Here is a 17,016-nt window from a genome sequence, read left to right as displayed (position 1 = left end):
ATCTCTGTACCGACCAGCAACGAGCATATTCATTTCCTCCACAGTATAAAGATTAACCAGCGACAACAGTTTTCATACACTCCTTTAAAGAGGAAACCAACATAGAGCAGACCCGTAGGTAAAAGCATTCGGTATACTTTATTATACTCACAAGGTTTTCTCTTTCAACATCACATGTACAATAAAAATACTGCCTGACCCGGGTTTCGCTCCTGCTTAGTCTGGGGCGTCTTCATTTTGGTTTGTTAGGGCGTGTTTTATAACCACATCATAAAAATCACGTGACTTAACACTTTTCATCTCGTCAAACTTATTCATTACCTTAAAAACATATATCTTTCACATTTACTTTTTACTTTTATCTACATAAAATTATCTATATCTTTACATTAAATACTATCATTTTAAAATCATGAAACCACAATTCCTCCCTATAAACCTAAATTTCATTATATACACAAAAAAATAAAATAAAAAATTTCCTACAGTGTTTTGCTCCACATTTATCCTAAAATGCCTCTTTAACAATCACATCTATAAAATGTATAAAGGGTTCACTTTTTTATCTTTATCGTACATTAATACTATAAAATACTCACAACGATATACTCAGGAATCTATCTTCGCAACTATCATCCTTATTCTAAAATACTTAAACAATAGGGCTTACCAACAAGGGGTTATTTATCCCAGTTTTAGAGCTGGTAAAATGAAGCGCCGTATATTATCTAATAGCTCTGTATCACATCTATACTGGTAAATACGGCCTAATCGCTTCTCTACGCAGTTACTTTTCTACAAACCCAATCTTGGGTGAATGGGAACTAATATCCCACTGGTACGATGAAGCGCCGTATTTTACCTAATAGCTTTATATCACATCTATACTGGTAAGTACGGCCTAATCCAATCTCTACACAATTGTTTTTCCACACACTCCAATTTATATCCTTATTTTGCCTACTTCTTTAACCAGTTAGGTGTACAGTGCCTTGCAAAAGTATTCCCCCCCATTTTTTTCGTATTTTGTTACATTACAGCCTTAAGTTCAATGTTTTGTTAATCTGAATTTAATGTGATGGATCAGAACAAGATAGTCTAAGTTGATGAAGGGAAATGAGAATAATATATAAATAAAACTATTGTTTAGAAATAGAAAACAGAAAATTTGCACGTGCGTATGTATTCACCCTCTTTGTTAGGAAGCCCATAAAAAGCTCTGGTGCAACCAATTACCTTCAGAAGTCACATAATTAGTGAAATGATGTACACCTGTGGGCAATCTAAGTGTCACATGATCTGTCATTACATATACACATCTTTTTTTAAAAGGCCCCAGAGGCTGCAACACCTAAGCAAGAGCCATCACTAACCAAACACTGCCATGAAGACCAATGAACTCGCCAAACAAGTAAGGGACAATGTTGTTGAGAAGTGCAAGTCAGGGTTAGGTTATAAAAAAATATCCAAATCTTTGATGATCCCCAGGAGCACCATCAAATCTATCATAACCAAATGGAAAGAACATGGCACAACAGAAAACCTGCCAAGAGACGGCCGCCCACCAAAACTCACACACCGGGCAAGGAGGGCATTAATCCGAGAGGCAGCACAGAGACCTAAGGTAACCCTGGAGGAGCTACAGAGTTCCACAGCAGAGACTGGAGTATCTATACATAGGAAGACAATAAGCCGTACGCTCCATAGAGTTGGGCTTTATGGCAGAGTGGCCAGAATGAAGCCACTACTTTTTAAAAGTTAAAAATAAAAAGGCACATTGTGAGTTTGCGAAAAGGCATGTGGGAGACTCCCAAAATGTATGGAGGAAGGTGCTTTGGTCTGAGGATATAAAAATTTAACTTTTCAGCCATCAAAGAAAACGCTATGTCTGGCGCAATCCCAACACATCACATCACCCAAAGAACACCATCCCCACAGTGAAACATGGTGGTGGCAGCATCATGCTGTGGGGATGTTTTTCACCAGCCGGGACTGGGAAACTGGTCAGAGTTGAGGGAAAGATGGATGGTGCTAAATACAGGGATATTCTTGAGCAAAACCTGTACCACTCTGTGCGTGATTTGAGGCTAGGACGGAGGTTCACCTTCCAGCAGGACAATGACCCCAAACACGCTGTAAAGCAACACTTGAGTGGTTTAAGGGGAAACATGTAAATGTGTTGGCATGGCCTAGTCAAAGCCCAGATCTCAATCCAATAGACAATCTGTGGTCAGACTTGAAGAAATTTGCCTTCTCTACAACATATTCCTCAATGTGTCCCCAGATTAAACATGTCATTCAGAAAAATTGGGGAATCCTAAGAAATGATCCAACAACAGGACCCCTGATACCAGTGAAACCCTCAGTTATCTTTAAACATGCACCTACTATTAAGGATGAAGTGGTCCATAGCTGCTTAAGGAAAGAGAAACCCCAATCAGAAAAAGGCACGTTTACATGGTGCGGCTTCTGTGCAGGATGTAAGAACAGGTCCAAAGAAGACAAAAAGAACAGAACCAGAAACAATATAGTTGCAATAGCAAACAAAAAAGAATTAAGAATAAAAGGAGGTATATCCTGCGAAAGTATGGGTGTTATATATGCTTTAGCGTGCCCTTGCAAACTTCAGTATATGGGCATGACCCTCAGAAAATTAAAAGTGAGAATTTGGGAATATAAGGAACATTAAAAAAGGTTTAGAGTCTCATAGTGTTTCTGCACATTTTAAGAAGATGCATCAAAAGAACCCTATGGGCCTGAAATTTATGGGGGTTGAATGTGTACATAAAAAGAGGACTGTAGGTATATAAATATATATACCAGTATATATATATATATATATATATATATATGTAAATGTTCAAGACTTGCAAGCATTACCATTTCATATCAATAATAATAAAGTGGAGCACTCTTCATATCAGTGAAGGGAAGAGGTATACTAATTTCTACAGTCTCGCCCTGACAACATGGAAATTAGATATTCAAAGTATTGGAGCATTCTGGAGAACATCTGTTCACTCACATAGCCTTGCATACACAGCTTATCGAGTGAAAAGCTACAGGTTGGGAGTGGGCAGAACATCATTACTGCCAGATGGGACCTGCATGGCACTCTAGGCCTTACTTGGTGCAGTTAGGTAATGAACAGGATTAAGGCTCCATTCACACGTCCGTATAATGGGTCCACATCCATTCCGCAAATTGCGGAACGGGTGTGGACCCATTCATTCTCTATAGGGACAGAATGGATGCGGAGAGCATACTATGTGCTCTCCGCATCCGCATTTCCGGAGCATGCCCCTGATCTTCCGGTCCGCGGCTTCGGAAAGAAATAGAACATGTCCTATTCTTGTCCGCAATTGCAGTTCTATGGGGGTGCCTATGGGATCTGCAATGCACTACGGACATCTAAATGGACCCTTAGAAACATCATTAGCACATTCAAGTGTTCTTGAGTTAATCTGTTGAGTATCTTGATTTAGAAATAAAAGCTCTGTGTTATGAATGAAGTATCTACATATATACACAGCAAGAAATATACAGAATAATGCTTAAAGGAGTTCTCATGAAATACTGATTCTTATAGCAAGTGTTTACAGCCTGCCTTCATAAACAGAAGATTCATACTTATCTGCTCCCCGCCACTCTGATCCTCTGAGAAGCCTCCGCTATGTCCATGTCCCGGTCCTCAGAGTGTTTACATCTAGCTCTGCATGGACATGGTCACATTCTGCGCTGCAGTCAATGACTGGCTTCAGTGATGATGTGCTGCTTGTGGCCACATCGGATGTAAACATGTTGGGAACATGGGCACAAAGGAGGACTGGAGCAGGGGAGAGCAGGTATAAATCTTCTGTTTACGGACGCAGGCTGAGGGCACTTGCTAAAAAAAATAAGTATTCCCAGAGGACACCTTTAAATTGTCAGTGTACTTTCAACACATTTTGCATAAATCAGTATAGGTGAATATAAGAAACTTTGTAACTTTGTCTTTCCTCCCACTCCTAAACAAACATCTTCTGCTGAATCCATCGTGAGATAAAGTGCCTGCTCACTGAAGGATCAGATTACTGCTAATATTAGAAGTCTATAGAGAAAGAGTGAGCTGCTGTACTATATTTGTCTGTACTATTGATTTATGCAAAATTTGTTGAAAGGACAATGACCATTTAAATATAAAAAAAAATGCATAAATAAAGCTTTAGAATTGCCTCTTAGCATTTTATAGTCTTCATTCACTTCCCGACCTCTGAAAAACTCCCAGGCAGGATGACAACCAGTGCACAAGTATGGTGGATGTCAGGTGTTCAAATAGCAGAAGCTGAGCTGGGACTGCAGTACCCCAGAAAAGGGTACTGCAAAGGGTTAACTGATGTAATGTTATATTGCTAAGTTGAATGTTGTGATTTGTTATATTTGTGTACCTAATAGCATTTTATGAACAATAAAGGTTAAAACCTTGGCTGGTCCTGTTAGGTTGCCAGGAGATGGACCTGGGTCTGCTGCTTGATTAGTTAGTAAATCTAATTCTGCCTAAGGGACAATGAAGACCTACATGTACAAGCTCCTCAGAACTAGGCTAAGCTCAGAGAACTCTAATCTCTGAGACTCCTACATCAAAGAAAGCTGCTTTATCATTAAAAGTGCTCCAGAGAGAATGAAAATCATAAGGTCCAGAATCTACAAGGCTGTGTTACCGAGGGAGATGGAGTATATTGAAGAGAAGCACATGGAGACTGCTCCTTCTTCCTATCTCTCTACTGGAATTTTATGGATCTAGGGAATGGAGCCGGGCCCACACCCTGAGCTCCAGAGAGGACTGGGCCAGAATTGTTAACTCTGGCCTTGCCTGCTCATGCTGGTACAACTGAGTGTTCAGTACATGGCATTAATATTACAAACATTATATAACAAACCTAACTCAGGTCTGGGGTACTGTTTGTCAGTCTGTTATCCTGCAGAGTTGATCCAGAGGAAGACAAAAAAAAAGACCCTCTTTTAGTGAGTTCACCATCACAACCTCCTGTGGCAAAGAGTTCCATAATCTCACTGCTCTTACAGTAAAGAATCCCCTTCTATTGAAAACTATTTTCCTCTAGACATAGAGGATGTCCCCATGTCATGGTCATGGTAAAGAGAGAATTATTTATTGATACTAACTGTCCTGGTCTACTGACTCAACCAGTCACTGGTCATTGCACCTGCCCTCCTGCCTTACACCCAGACCAACACCTAACATCAAGGACACCCCAACTACCACCAGGCAGGAGCCCCAACACAAGGGTATGCCCTAAGGAAAGAAACGGTGCACCCTCCAGTGACTGCACGGCCCCAGTGAGCCCCAGAGAAAAAGATTGCCATTGTGAGTGCTACTACTACCATTAAGACCACAACTACCACTCCCACCCTCCTCGCCTCACCTCCGGGTCACTGCAACACTATGGCCTAAGGATGATTGCTGTGTTGTACAGCCACACACTGGCAGTGTCAGTAATTGGAGACAACTTCCAATCACAACCATTTAACTTCTCATATGCAATGGTCAATTACGACCATGTCATCTGTGAGATCATTTAGAGGGAGGGGCCTCCCAAAGATGACCGAACACCCTGACCACAACAAAATCATCTTGTGAAGGCCCCAGGCTTGCCACTGTTTCCCCAACGCTCAGTCCATGGGTCCTTCATTGTCTTCACTGCACTTCCTCTGCTGAATTTTCCAGGATTTTATTTTGTGGGGTGTCGGACTCTGTTACATGAGACATTTTTCACAAAATTGGTTTTGTGTTTACTTTTCAGTCATATGGCTTGTACATGTGAAGCCCATGGTTTAAATGTGCCTTCTCCTGTAAAAACATGTAGCCAAAAAACTAAAGGTCATGAATGGAGCCATTGGCTTTTCTTTCACATCGCAGCAGCATGTTTTCCCCTATATATATATATATATATATATATTTTTGCATCTTCAAAAAATGCATGTGCAGTGTGTGTTGGCGTTTTTGCATGTTTTTTTTCCCCTCATACAGCTCTACAGAGAAAGTGGCTTCACAGGAAGGTACATACTTTCCACCAAAAAAAACCACAAGGCATGCATATTGAGAGGTGATTCTTATTCCTGGATGTGTATATCATGCCTCTTCTATGCCTCTTCTTTATGGGTCATAGTCACAGGGCATACAAAAAACTCTACTTACAAAAATTGGCCGATGAAAAACCATGCTACAGGTATATGGGCAAAAACAGCTCTAAAAACAAGTCAGACTTTTTTTTTTTGCTTTTTAGCCCAAAAAATGCCAGAGACAAAAGGGCTCTTTTTGTATGCCTGCCATTTTTTATATTAAAGTATATTGTTAAAAAAAAAGTTTCTAAGCTAACAAAAACAGTGGCGGTCTATGGGAGAAACAATGCCAGGCAATCACTGAAAGGAATAAGCAGGATGTCCACAGCATGCTGTAATATAAAAAAAAAGGGCCTAATGGTGCAGAATAGGGCCCAAAAACAAAGATAAAACAGGGGCCAGTCCCAGGTATCTCACCATCCTAAAGTTTGTCGCACTTCTGTATCTTCTTGCTTGTCAGAAGAAACTTCAGGCCGGGTCGGAACCCACGGCCGCTAGCTATAACCTTCTGGATCCTTGATGCAGCTTCCACAAACTGGGGTTTCCTGGACAGCTGTACCTCCAGCAGAAACTCTGTGGATGATCCTCTAGCGATCTTCTGTGGCAAAATCTGGAACTGTAGGATCAATGATCTCTGTAAAGTCCTCTGTAGGCCTTTGGGGTTTTCTCTGAAATCGCGACCCATAGGGAAGTCATTGAATAGATTGCAAATCTTTTCAAAATCGCTGCAACCAAGAGAGTATTAACTGGAGTGATTTAATTTTAGAGATAAAATGATTGTAAAGTCAGTACAGAAAAGTGGGTAGCTAGCGATTATTTGGGTTCTCCAACTGTTTTTAATTGAAGATATGCCCTGGATAGCTCATCAGCATCTGATCAGTGTTTGATCAGCTGTTTGAGAAGGCCCCTGCACTACTGTGAGCGCCACAGCCTGTTCATTGCTTAACCTAGCCCAGTGACCATCGGTTACGTGGCATAGGCGGAGCTCAGCCCCATTCACCTGAAATTATGTTTTATTTACCAACAATGATATTAGCATTTTTTTCTATGCAGTTGTGGAGTGACTTTTGCAAAAGGGACATACATTTTTTTCATATAGGTTATTGCTTTTAACACCTTAGTGACCCTTTATACAAATGAGATCACCGATGTCTAGGCCTAATGAAGGCACCAGGCCTGCCTGCAGTGCATGCCTAGCAGGTGGTGCCTCTGTGGCACAGCCTGCTAGTGTCTGTATAAAACACTGTAGTGCATAAGCAGTGCATTGTATTATAGAAGTGAGCAAAAGAATGGCTGTTTAAAGCCCCCCTGTGGGACTATTAAACGGTTAAAAAAAAAAAAAATTTAAGTTCCAATAAGTTTTAAAAAAAAATAAAAAAATTAATTAAAAAAACAGCTTTTCAATAAAAAATAAATAAATAAAAAAATACTTGGTATTTCCACATTCTTAACGAACTTCACCATGAAATTATATTGTAAAAAATCCCATACGATAAAAAATGTAAAAAATAGGACATAATTGACAAAAAAGCAATCAAAACATTTGATTTACCCTAAAATAATACCAATGAAAAGTGCAAGTCGTCCCGCAAAAATCTCACACAGCTCTGTAGAAAGAAAAATTTAAAAGTTTGGGGATGCAGCATTAAAAAGGAAAAAAAGAAAATGTTTTTGTAATTTATTTATTTTTTTCATCAAAAGTAGTAAAATGTAAAAAATTATTTAGTATAAGTGTAATTGTACAGACCCAGAGAATAAAGTCATCATGTTGTTTATGCCGAAAAATGAATGCCACAAAATTAGTAATGTAAAAACTCATTGGCGGCATTGCTGTTTTTTCCCATCACCCGGGAAAGAGTTAATAAAAGTTAATCAGTAAGTTATGTGTACTCCAAAATAGTGCCATTAAAAGCTACAGATTGTCCCGCAAAAAACAAGCCCTCATATCATAGGAATGTTCATTCCCGATAATCTACATGTGTAAGTCCACCTTTTCCCAATGTGCATATGCAACTTAAATTGAGTACTACTGCATTTATCACCATGGCAGAGTTCGGGAAGACATATACTTCTGTAATGCATACAGCTTTTCAAGTAACTGATTGCATAAAACAATTTGTTTTGTTGGTAGGGTTAATCAAACCAGATAACATTTACTGAGGCCAAAGTTCATGCACTGTCTGGCTTACAATAACACTCAATAAACTGGCTTCAAAGGAGACCTGACCCTGAATCACTGACTCGTAAGAAGATAAAACTTCACTTTTATTTCTCACTAGCAGTAGGACCCTGCTTCGCACGGGTATATTTCATCTATTTCATTTAATGTTTATGTGTGTCGTTAAAAGATATCAACAGTATCCCCCATAACCTACACAGCAGCCCATCCCCTTAACTTTGACCTTCACAGCAGCCAGCGCCCTTTAAGAGTGAGTTTCACAGCACCCCACTCCTTTGACAGTGACCTCCTCAGGGGCCCGCTCCTTAACAGTGACCTCCACAGTACCCCGCTGCCTTAACAGTGACCTCACAGTACCCTGCTGCCTTTACAGTGACCTCCACAGCAGTTGCCCCTTTAATAGTGGGGCCTGCCCCCTTAACAGTAAAGACAGAAGTTGAACAGCACTCCTCGTGGTTTGGACGGTGCTCAGTGGTAAATGTGGTACCAATATTAACCGCCTCCTGACCGCCTAACGCAGGGATGCGTCCTGCGGGCAGTCGGTTTGTTCCTTGTAGACGCATCGGCGCACACAGGAGCGAGCGTTCACAAGATCGGAAGGTAAACGAGCTGATCTACAGCCTGCCAGCGGCGATCATTCGCTGGCAGGCTGTAGATCCGATTTTTTTTAACCCCAGAAACGTATATCAGACGCTGTTTTGTTAACAGCGTCTGATATACCTGCTACCTGGTCCTCTGGAGGTCCCTTTTGCTTGGTTCGACCACCAGAGGACACAGGCAGCTCTGTAAGTTGCACCAAGCACCACACTACACTACACCCCCCCTGTCACTTATTAACCCCTTATTAACCCCTGATCACCCCATATAGACTCCCTGATCACCCCCCTGTCATTGATCACCCCCCTGTAAGGCTACATTCAGACGTCCGTATGTGTTTTGCGGATCCGCGTATTCGCGGATCCGCAAAACACGGACACCGGCAATGTGCTTTCCGCATTTTGCGGATCCGCACATTGCCAGAACTATATAGAAAATGCCTTTTCTTGTCTGCAATTGCGGACAAGAATAGGACATGTTCTATATTTTTGCGGAACCGAAGTGCGGACCCGGAAGTGCAGATCCGCAATTCCGGATCCGAGCGGGACAAAGTCTGTCCCCATAGAAATGAATGGGTCCGCAATTCCGTTCCGCAAAATGCGGAACAGAATTGCGGACGTGTGAATGGGGCCTAAGGGTCCCTTATCAGCGCCAGTTAGTTAGCCGATTGTTAGGTAGTTAGCGCCCACCGCACCGCAGTGACTGATTAGTCGCTGATTAGCGTCATCGCTGTCACTAATCAGCACTAGTACTATATAGTATCTGTAAGTGATCAAGACTGATCGCAATCAGATCTATATAAGTATATTAGGGTCACCTTAGGCTCTACAAAAAACGCAGTATTCGCCCGATCAGGCCTGATCTTGTGCGCAAACTTGCGTTCAGTCCGCCCCATCGCAGTGACAGAAATGTTTTTTTTCTGATCACTGCAAAAACACCGTAAAATCGCTGCGGCGCTATAAACATCACTTTTGATCTTTTTGGATCTTTATTAGCGATGGTAGCTTTTTTTTTTTGCACATTTTTTGGCAGAGATTTTTTCATCCACATTGATCGATGTGAATGAAGAAATCTGTGCCGTTCATTTTTTCTTTCAGCCCAGAGGCTGAACAAAAAAAAATCTCATTACCCATATGCTCAATATAAGGCCTCATGCACACGAACGTGCCGTTTTTTTGCGGTCTGCAAACCGCGGATGCGCAAAAAACGTAAGGCGCCCGTGTTGACTTACGCAATTTGAGGAACAGGCGCCGGCAATATAAATGCCTATTATTGTCCGCAAAGCGCGGACAAGAATAGGACATGTTATATTTTTTTAGCGGGGCCGCGGAACGGAGCCACGGATGCGAACAGCACACGGAGTGCTGTCCGCATCTTTTGCGGTCCCATTGAAATGAATGGGTCCGCATCCGAGCCGCCAAAACGGCGGCTCGGATGCGGACCCAAACAACGGTCGTGTGCATGAGGCCTAAGGAGAATAGCAGAAATACATGTAATGATTGGCCATACATGTAATGATTGCGGAGACCCTCAAATGCCAGGGCAGTACAAACACCCCACAAATGACCCCATTTTGGAAAGAAGACACCCCAAGGTATTTGCTGAGGGGCATATTGAGTTCATGAAATATTGAACTTTTTGCCACAAGTTAGCGGAAAGGGAGACTTTGTGAGAAAAAATAAATAAAATCATTTTCCGCTAACTTTTGCAAAAAATAAAAAATTCTAGGAACTCGCCATTCCCCTCACGGAATACCTTGGGGTGTCTTATTTCCAAAATGGGGTCACTTGTGGGGTATTTATGCTGCCCTGGCATTTTAGGGGCCCTAAAGCGTGAGAAGAAGTCTGGAATCCAAATGCCCTTTGCGCATCTTGGCTGCAAAAAAGTGTCACACATGTGGTATCGCGGTACTCAGGAGAAGTAGGGCAATGTGTTTTGGAGTGTCTTTTTACATATACCCATGCTGGGTGAGAGAAATATCTCTGTAAAATGACAACTTTGTATAAAAATTTGGGAAAAGTTGTCTTTTACAGAGATATTTATCTCACTCAGCATGGGTATATGTAAAAATACACCCCAAAACACATTGCCCTACTTCTCCTGAGTACGGCGATACCACATGTGTGACACTTTTTTGCAGCCTAGGTGCGCAAAGGGGCCCAAATTGCAATGAGTACCTTTATGATTTCACAGGGCATTTTTTACGCATTTGGATTCCAAACTACTTCTCACGCTTTAGGTCTCCTAAAATGCCAGGGCAGTATAAATACCCCACAAGTGACCCCATTTTGGAAAGAAGACACCCCAAGGTATTTCGTGAGGGGCATGGCGAGTTCATGTAAAATTGTATTTTTTGTCACAAGTTAGTGGAATATGAGATTTTGTAAGAAAAAAAATAAAAATAATTTTCCGCTAACTTGTGACAAAAAATAAAAACTTCCATGAACTCACTATGCCCATCAGCGAATACCTTAGGGTGTCTACTTTCCGAAATGGGGTCATTTGTGGGGTGTTTCTACTGTCTGGGCATTGTAGAACCTCAGGAAACATGACAGGTGCTCAGAAAGTCAAAGTGCGTAAATAATTTTTTTTGCACCATAGTTTGTAAACGCTATAACTTTTACCCAAACCAATAAATATACACTTATTGCATTTTTTTTTAATCAAAGACATGTAGCACAATAAATTTAGAGAAAAATTTATATAGAAATGTAGTTTTATTTGAAAAATTTTACAACAGAAAGTGAAAAATTTCATTTTTTTGCAAACATTTCGGTCAATTTTGATTAATATAAAAAAAAGTTAAAATGTCAGCAGCAATGAAATACCACCAAATGAAAGCTCTATTAGTGAGAAGAAAAGGAGGTAAAATTCATTTGGGTGGTAAGCTGTATGACCGAGCAATAAACCGTGAAAGTAGTGTAGTGCATAATAGTAAAAAGTGGTCTTGTCATTAAGGGGGTTTAAGCTAGGGGAGCTGAGGTGGTTAAAAGGGAAGACCACGGCACTCGAAGAAGAATGTTGCATAAAGATCTTATTTATTTTCTTATTTTTTTATATATGTATCCATCCGAAGTTAATTCATAATTGTATACTGGCCAACGTTTCGGTCTTGTTCACGCCATCCGACACCTCCATTTCTCACCAAACTCAGGCCGTGAACAAGGTCTCGTATAAGACCAAAACTTTGGCCAGTATACAATTATGAATTAACTTCAGATAGATATATATACAAAAAAATAAGAAAATAAATAAGATATTCTTCTTCGAGTGCCGTGGTTTTCCTGTTAATATTGCCCCCTTAACAGTGACCTCCACAGTTTCTGCCCCTTTAACAGTGACTTAAACAGCGGCCTGCCCCCTTTACAGTAACAATCACAGTAAACGCCTCTTTAACAGTGATCTCCACAATGCCCGCCCCTTTAACAGTGACCTCCACAGCGTCCTGGCACTTTAATGCTAGGGCTAGGGCGACATATGTTGCACGACATTTTGTCTCAACAATTTTTATAATAATAGACTATGGTGTCGCACTGCAACATGTGACATGCTGCGACTGTGACACGACAGTTGCAAAAAATCCATCCAAGATGGATTTTTCTGCGACTGTCACGTCGCAGTTGCAGCATGTCACATGTCGCAGTGCGACACCATAGACTATCATTATAAAAATTATCGCGCAACATTGGTGCAACATCAAAGTCGCGCGACACTATGTGTCGTGCGACTTATTGTTGTGTAGCCCTAGCCTAAAGCTGACCTACAGCAGTAAAGAAAAATGGCTGGGTTGTTATGGAAACCTGGAGTATACAGTCAGGTCCATAAATATTGGGACATCGACACAATTCTAACATTTTTGGCTCTATTCACCACCACAATGGATTTGAAATGAAACAAACAAGGTGTGCTTTAACTGCAGACTGTCAGCTTTAATTTAAGGGTATTTACATCCAAATCAGGTGAACGGTGTAGGAATTACAACAGTTTGCATATGTGCCCCCCACTTGTTAAGGAACCAAAAGTAATGGGACAATTGGCTTCTCAGCTGTTCCATGACCAGGTGTGTGTTATTCCCTCATTATCCCAATTACAATGAGCAGATAAAAGGTCCAGAGTTCATTTCAAGTGTGCTATTTGCATTTGGAATCTGTTGCTGTCAACTCTCAAGATGAGATCCAAAGAGCTGTCACTATCAGTGAAGCAAGCCATCATTAGGCTGAAAAAACAAAACAAACCCATCTGAGAGATAGCAAAAACATTAGGCGTGGCCAAAACAACTGTTTGGAACATTCTTAAAAAGAAGGAACGCATCGGTGAGTTCAGCAACACCAAAAGACCCTGAAGACCACGGAAAACAACTGTGATGGATGACCGAAGAATTATTTCCCTGGGGAAGAAAACACTCTTCACAACAGTTGGCCAGATCAAGAACACTCTCCAGTAGGTAGGTGTATGTGTGTCAAAGTCAACAATCAAGAGAAGACTTCACCAGAGTGAATACAGAGGGTTCACCACAAGATGGAAACCATTGGTGAGCCTCAAAAACAGGAAGGCCAGATTAGAGTTTGCCAAACGACATCTAAAAAAGCCTTCACAGTTCTGGAACAACATCCTATGGACAGATGAGACCAAGATCAACTTGTTCCAGAGTGATAGGAAGAGAAGAGTATGGAGAAGGAAAGGAACTGCTCATGATCCTAAGCATATCACCTCATCAGTGAAGCATGGAGGTGGTAGTGTCATGGTGTGGGCATGTATGGCTGCCAATGGAACTGGTTCTCTTGTATTTATTGATGATGTGACTGCTGACAAAAGCAGCAGGATGAATTCTGAAGTGTTTTGGGCAATATTATCTGCTCATATTCAGCCAAATGCTTCAGAACTCACTGGACAGCGCTTCACAGTGCACATGGACAATGACCCAAAGCATACTGCAAAAGCAACCAAAGAGTTTTTTAAGGGAAAGAAGTGGAATGTTATGCAATGGCCAAGTCAATCACCTGACCTGAATCCGATTGAGCATACATTTCACTTGCTGAAGACAAAACTGAAGGGAAAATGCCCCAAGAACAAGCAGGAACTGAAGACAGTTGCAGTAGAGGCCTGGCAGAGCATCACCAGGGATGAAACCCAGCGTCTGGTGATGTCTATGCGTTCCAGACTTCAGGCTGTAATTGACTGCAAAGGATTTGCAACCAAGTATTAAAAAGTGAAAGTTTGATTTATGATTATTATTCTGTCCCATTACTTTTGGTTCCTTAACAAGTGGGAGGCACATATGCAAACTGTTGTGATTCCTATACCGTTCACCTGATTTGGATGTAAATACCCTCAAATTAAAGCTGACAGTCTGCAGTTAAAGCACATCTTGTTTGTTTCATTTCAAATCCATTGTGGCGGTGTATAGAGCCAAAAATGTCAGAATTGTGTCGATGTCCCAATATTTATGGACCTCACTGTAACTGTGTGTATGTGGAGACTAAGGGCCTGCGAGCTTCTATTGGCTGATAAGGGACATGTGACCATGTGTATGGCAGATGGGATATGAGTGAAAGACTTGCAGACTTCTATTGGTTAATGCAGGTCTTTTTTTGGGAATATCTCAGGAACGGTACGTCCTAGAGAGATGTGACCCCACAAGATTTCTTTCCAGGTAGCAAGGGATGTGTATACCAAGTTTCGTTTAAATCGATGGTTGCGTTTTTGAGTGATCATGGAACATAGATACATATATACATATATATAGATTATGAAAACTATTTCTACTACACTATACAGTCATGTGAAAAAATTAGGACACCCTTTGAAAGCATGTGGTTTTTTGTAACATTTTTAATAAATGGTTATTTCATCTCCGTTTCAACAATACAGAGAGATTAAAGTAATCCAACTAAACAAAGAAAACTGAAGAAAAGTCTTTTCAAGATCTTCTGTAAATGTCATTCTACAAAAATGCCTATTCTAACTGAGGAAAAAGATAGGACACCCTCACATGTATTCCCTCTTAAATTGGCTCAGATCTCACACCAGGTGCACATAATTAGTAGATCGTTACTCTGCATGTTGAATGAGGCTTGCCCTATTTAAACCTCAGACATTTAGTTTGGTGTGCTCCTGACTGTTGAAGTGAGAGTGAGCACCATGGTGAGAGCAAAAGAGCTGTCAGAGGACTTCAGAAAAAAGATTGTAGCAGCCTATGAGTCTGGGAAGGGATTTAAAAAGATCTCAAAAGATTTTGAAATCAGCCATTCCACTGTCCGGAAGATAGTCTACAAGTGGAGGGCTTTCAAAACAACTGCCAACATGCCCAGGACTGGTCGCCCCAGCAAGTTCACCCCAAGAGCAGACCGCAAGATGCTAAAAGAGGTCTCCAAAAACCCTAAAGTGTCATCTCGAGAACTACAGCAGGCTCTGGCTACTGTTGATGTAGAAGTACATGCCTCTACAATCAGAAAGAGACTGTACAAGTTTAACTTGCATGGGAGGTGTGCAAGGAGGAAACCTTTGCTTTCCAAGAGAAACATCGAGGCCAGACTGACATTTGCCAGAGATAAAGTTGACAAAGACCAGGACTTCTGGAATAATGTTCTTTGGACAGATGAGTCCAAAATTGAATTATTTGGACACAACAGCAGAGGACATGTTTGGCGTAAACCAAACACAGCATTCCAAGAAAAGAACCTCATACCAACTGTGAAGCATGGAGGTGGAAGTGTCATGGTTTGGGGCTGCTTTGCTGCAGCAGGACCTGGTCAGCTCACCATCATAGAATCCACGATGAATTCTACTGTGTATCAGAAGGTGCTTGAAGAACATGTGAGACCATCAGTTAGAAAATTAAAGCTGAAGCGGAACTGGACCATGCAACATGACAATGACCCAAAACATACTAGTAAATCAACCAAAGATTGGCTGAAAAAGAAGAAATGGAGAGTCCTGGAATGGCCAAGTCAAAGTCCAGATTTGAATCCCATTGAGATGCTGTGGGGTGACTTGAAAAGGGCTGTACGTGCAAGAAACCCCTCAAACATCTCACAGCTGAAAAAGTTCTGCATTGAGGAGTGGGGTAAAATTTACTCAGACCGATGTCGAAGACTGGTAGATGGCTACAAGAACCGTCTCACTGCAGTTATTTCAGCCAAAGGAGGTAACACTCGCTATTAGGGGCAAGGGTGTCCTATCTTTTTCCTCAGTTAGAATAGGCATTTTTGTAGAATGACATTTACAGAAGATCTTGAAAAGACTTTTCTTCAGTTTTCTTTGTTTAGTCGGATTACTTTAATCTCTCTGTATTGTTGAAACGGAGATGAAATAACCATTTATTAAAAATGTTACAAAAAACCACATGCTTTCAAAGGGTGTCCTAATTTTTTCACATGACTGTATGCTATCTTTAGAAGAGGAAACCAGCCTGGATAACAGAGAAGCAATGGAGGTTGTATTTAGTCATTCTGATGCTCCCCTGGGCTGTGCAGTGATGGGAAAGGGCACACCTTTCTTCTTTGGGCACACTCTGAACGCTGGGGTTCTTCTGCCTGATGGTGATGCCTGCCTCATGCCTGATAGTGGTGCCCTTGATGGTGATGCATTGTGAGGTGCAGAGTCCTATGCACTGTTGACTGGGGCAATAATAAGGCAAGGTTTGGTGCAACAAGTTCACTGTACTATACAGAGGCAGTTTTGAAGATGGTTCACATAGGCACTGAATATACAGTCAGGTCCATAAATATTGGGACATCGACACAATTCTAACATTTTTGGCTCTATACACCACCACAATGGATTTGAAATGAAACGAACAAGATGTGCTTTAACTGCAGACTGTCGGCTTTAATTTGAGGGTATTTACATCCAAATCAGGTGAACGGTGTAGGAATTACAACAGTTTACATATGTGCCTCCCACTTGTTAAGGGGCCAAAAGTAATGGGACATAATAATAAAAATCATAAATCAAACTTTCACTTTTTAATACTTGGTTGCAAATCCTTTGCAGTCAATTACAGCCTGAAGTCTGGAACGCATAGACATCACCAGACGCTGGGTTTCATCCCTGGTGATGCTCTGCCAGGCCTCTACTGCAACTGTCTTCAGTTCCTGCTTGTTCTTGGGGCATTTTCC

The sequence above is a fragment of the Bufo bufo genome, chromosome 2, assembly GCF_905171765.1.
Source record: "Bufo bufo chromosome 2, aBufBuf1.1, whole genome shotgun sequence".
Classification (NCBI taxonomy): Eukaryota; Metazoa; Chordata; class Amphibia; order Anura; family Bufonidae; genus Bufo; species Bufo bufo.
The sequence above is the reverse complement of the archived record's forward strand: the minus strand, read 5'-3'. Positions refer to the sequence as shown.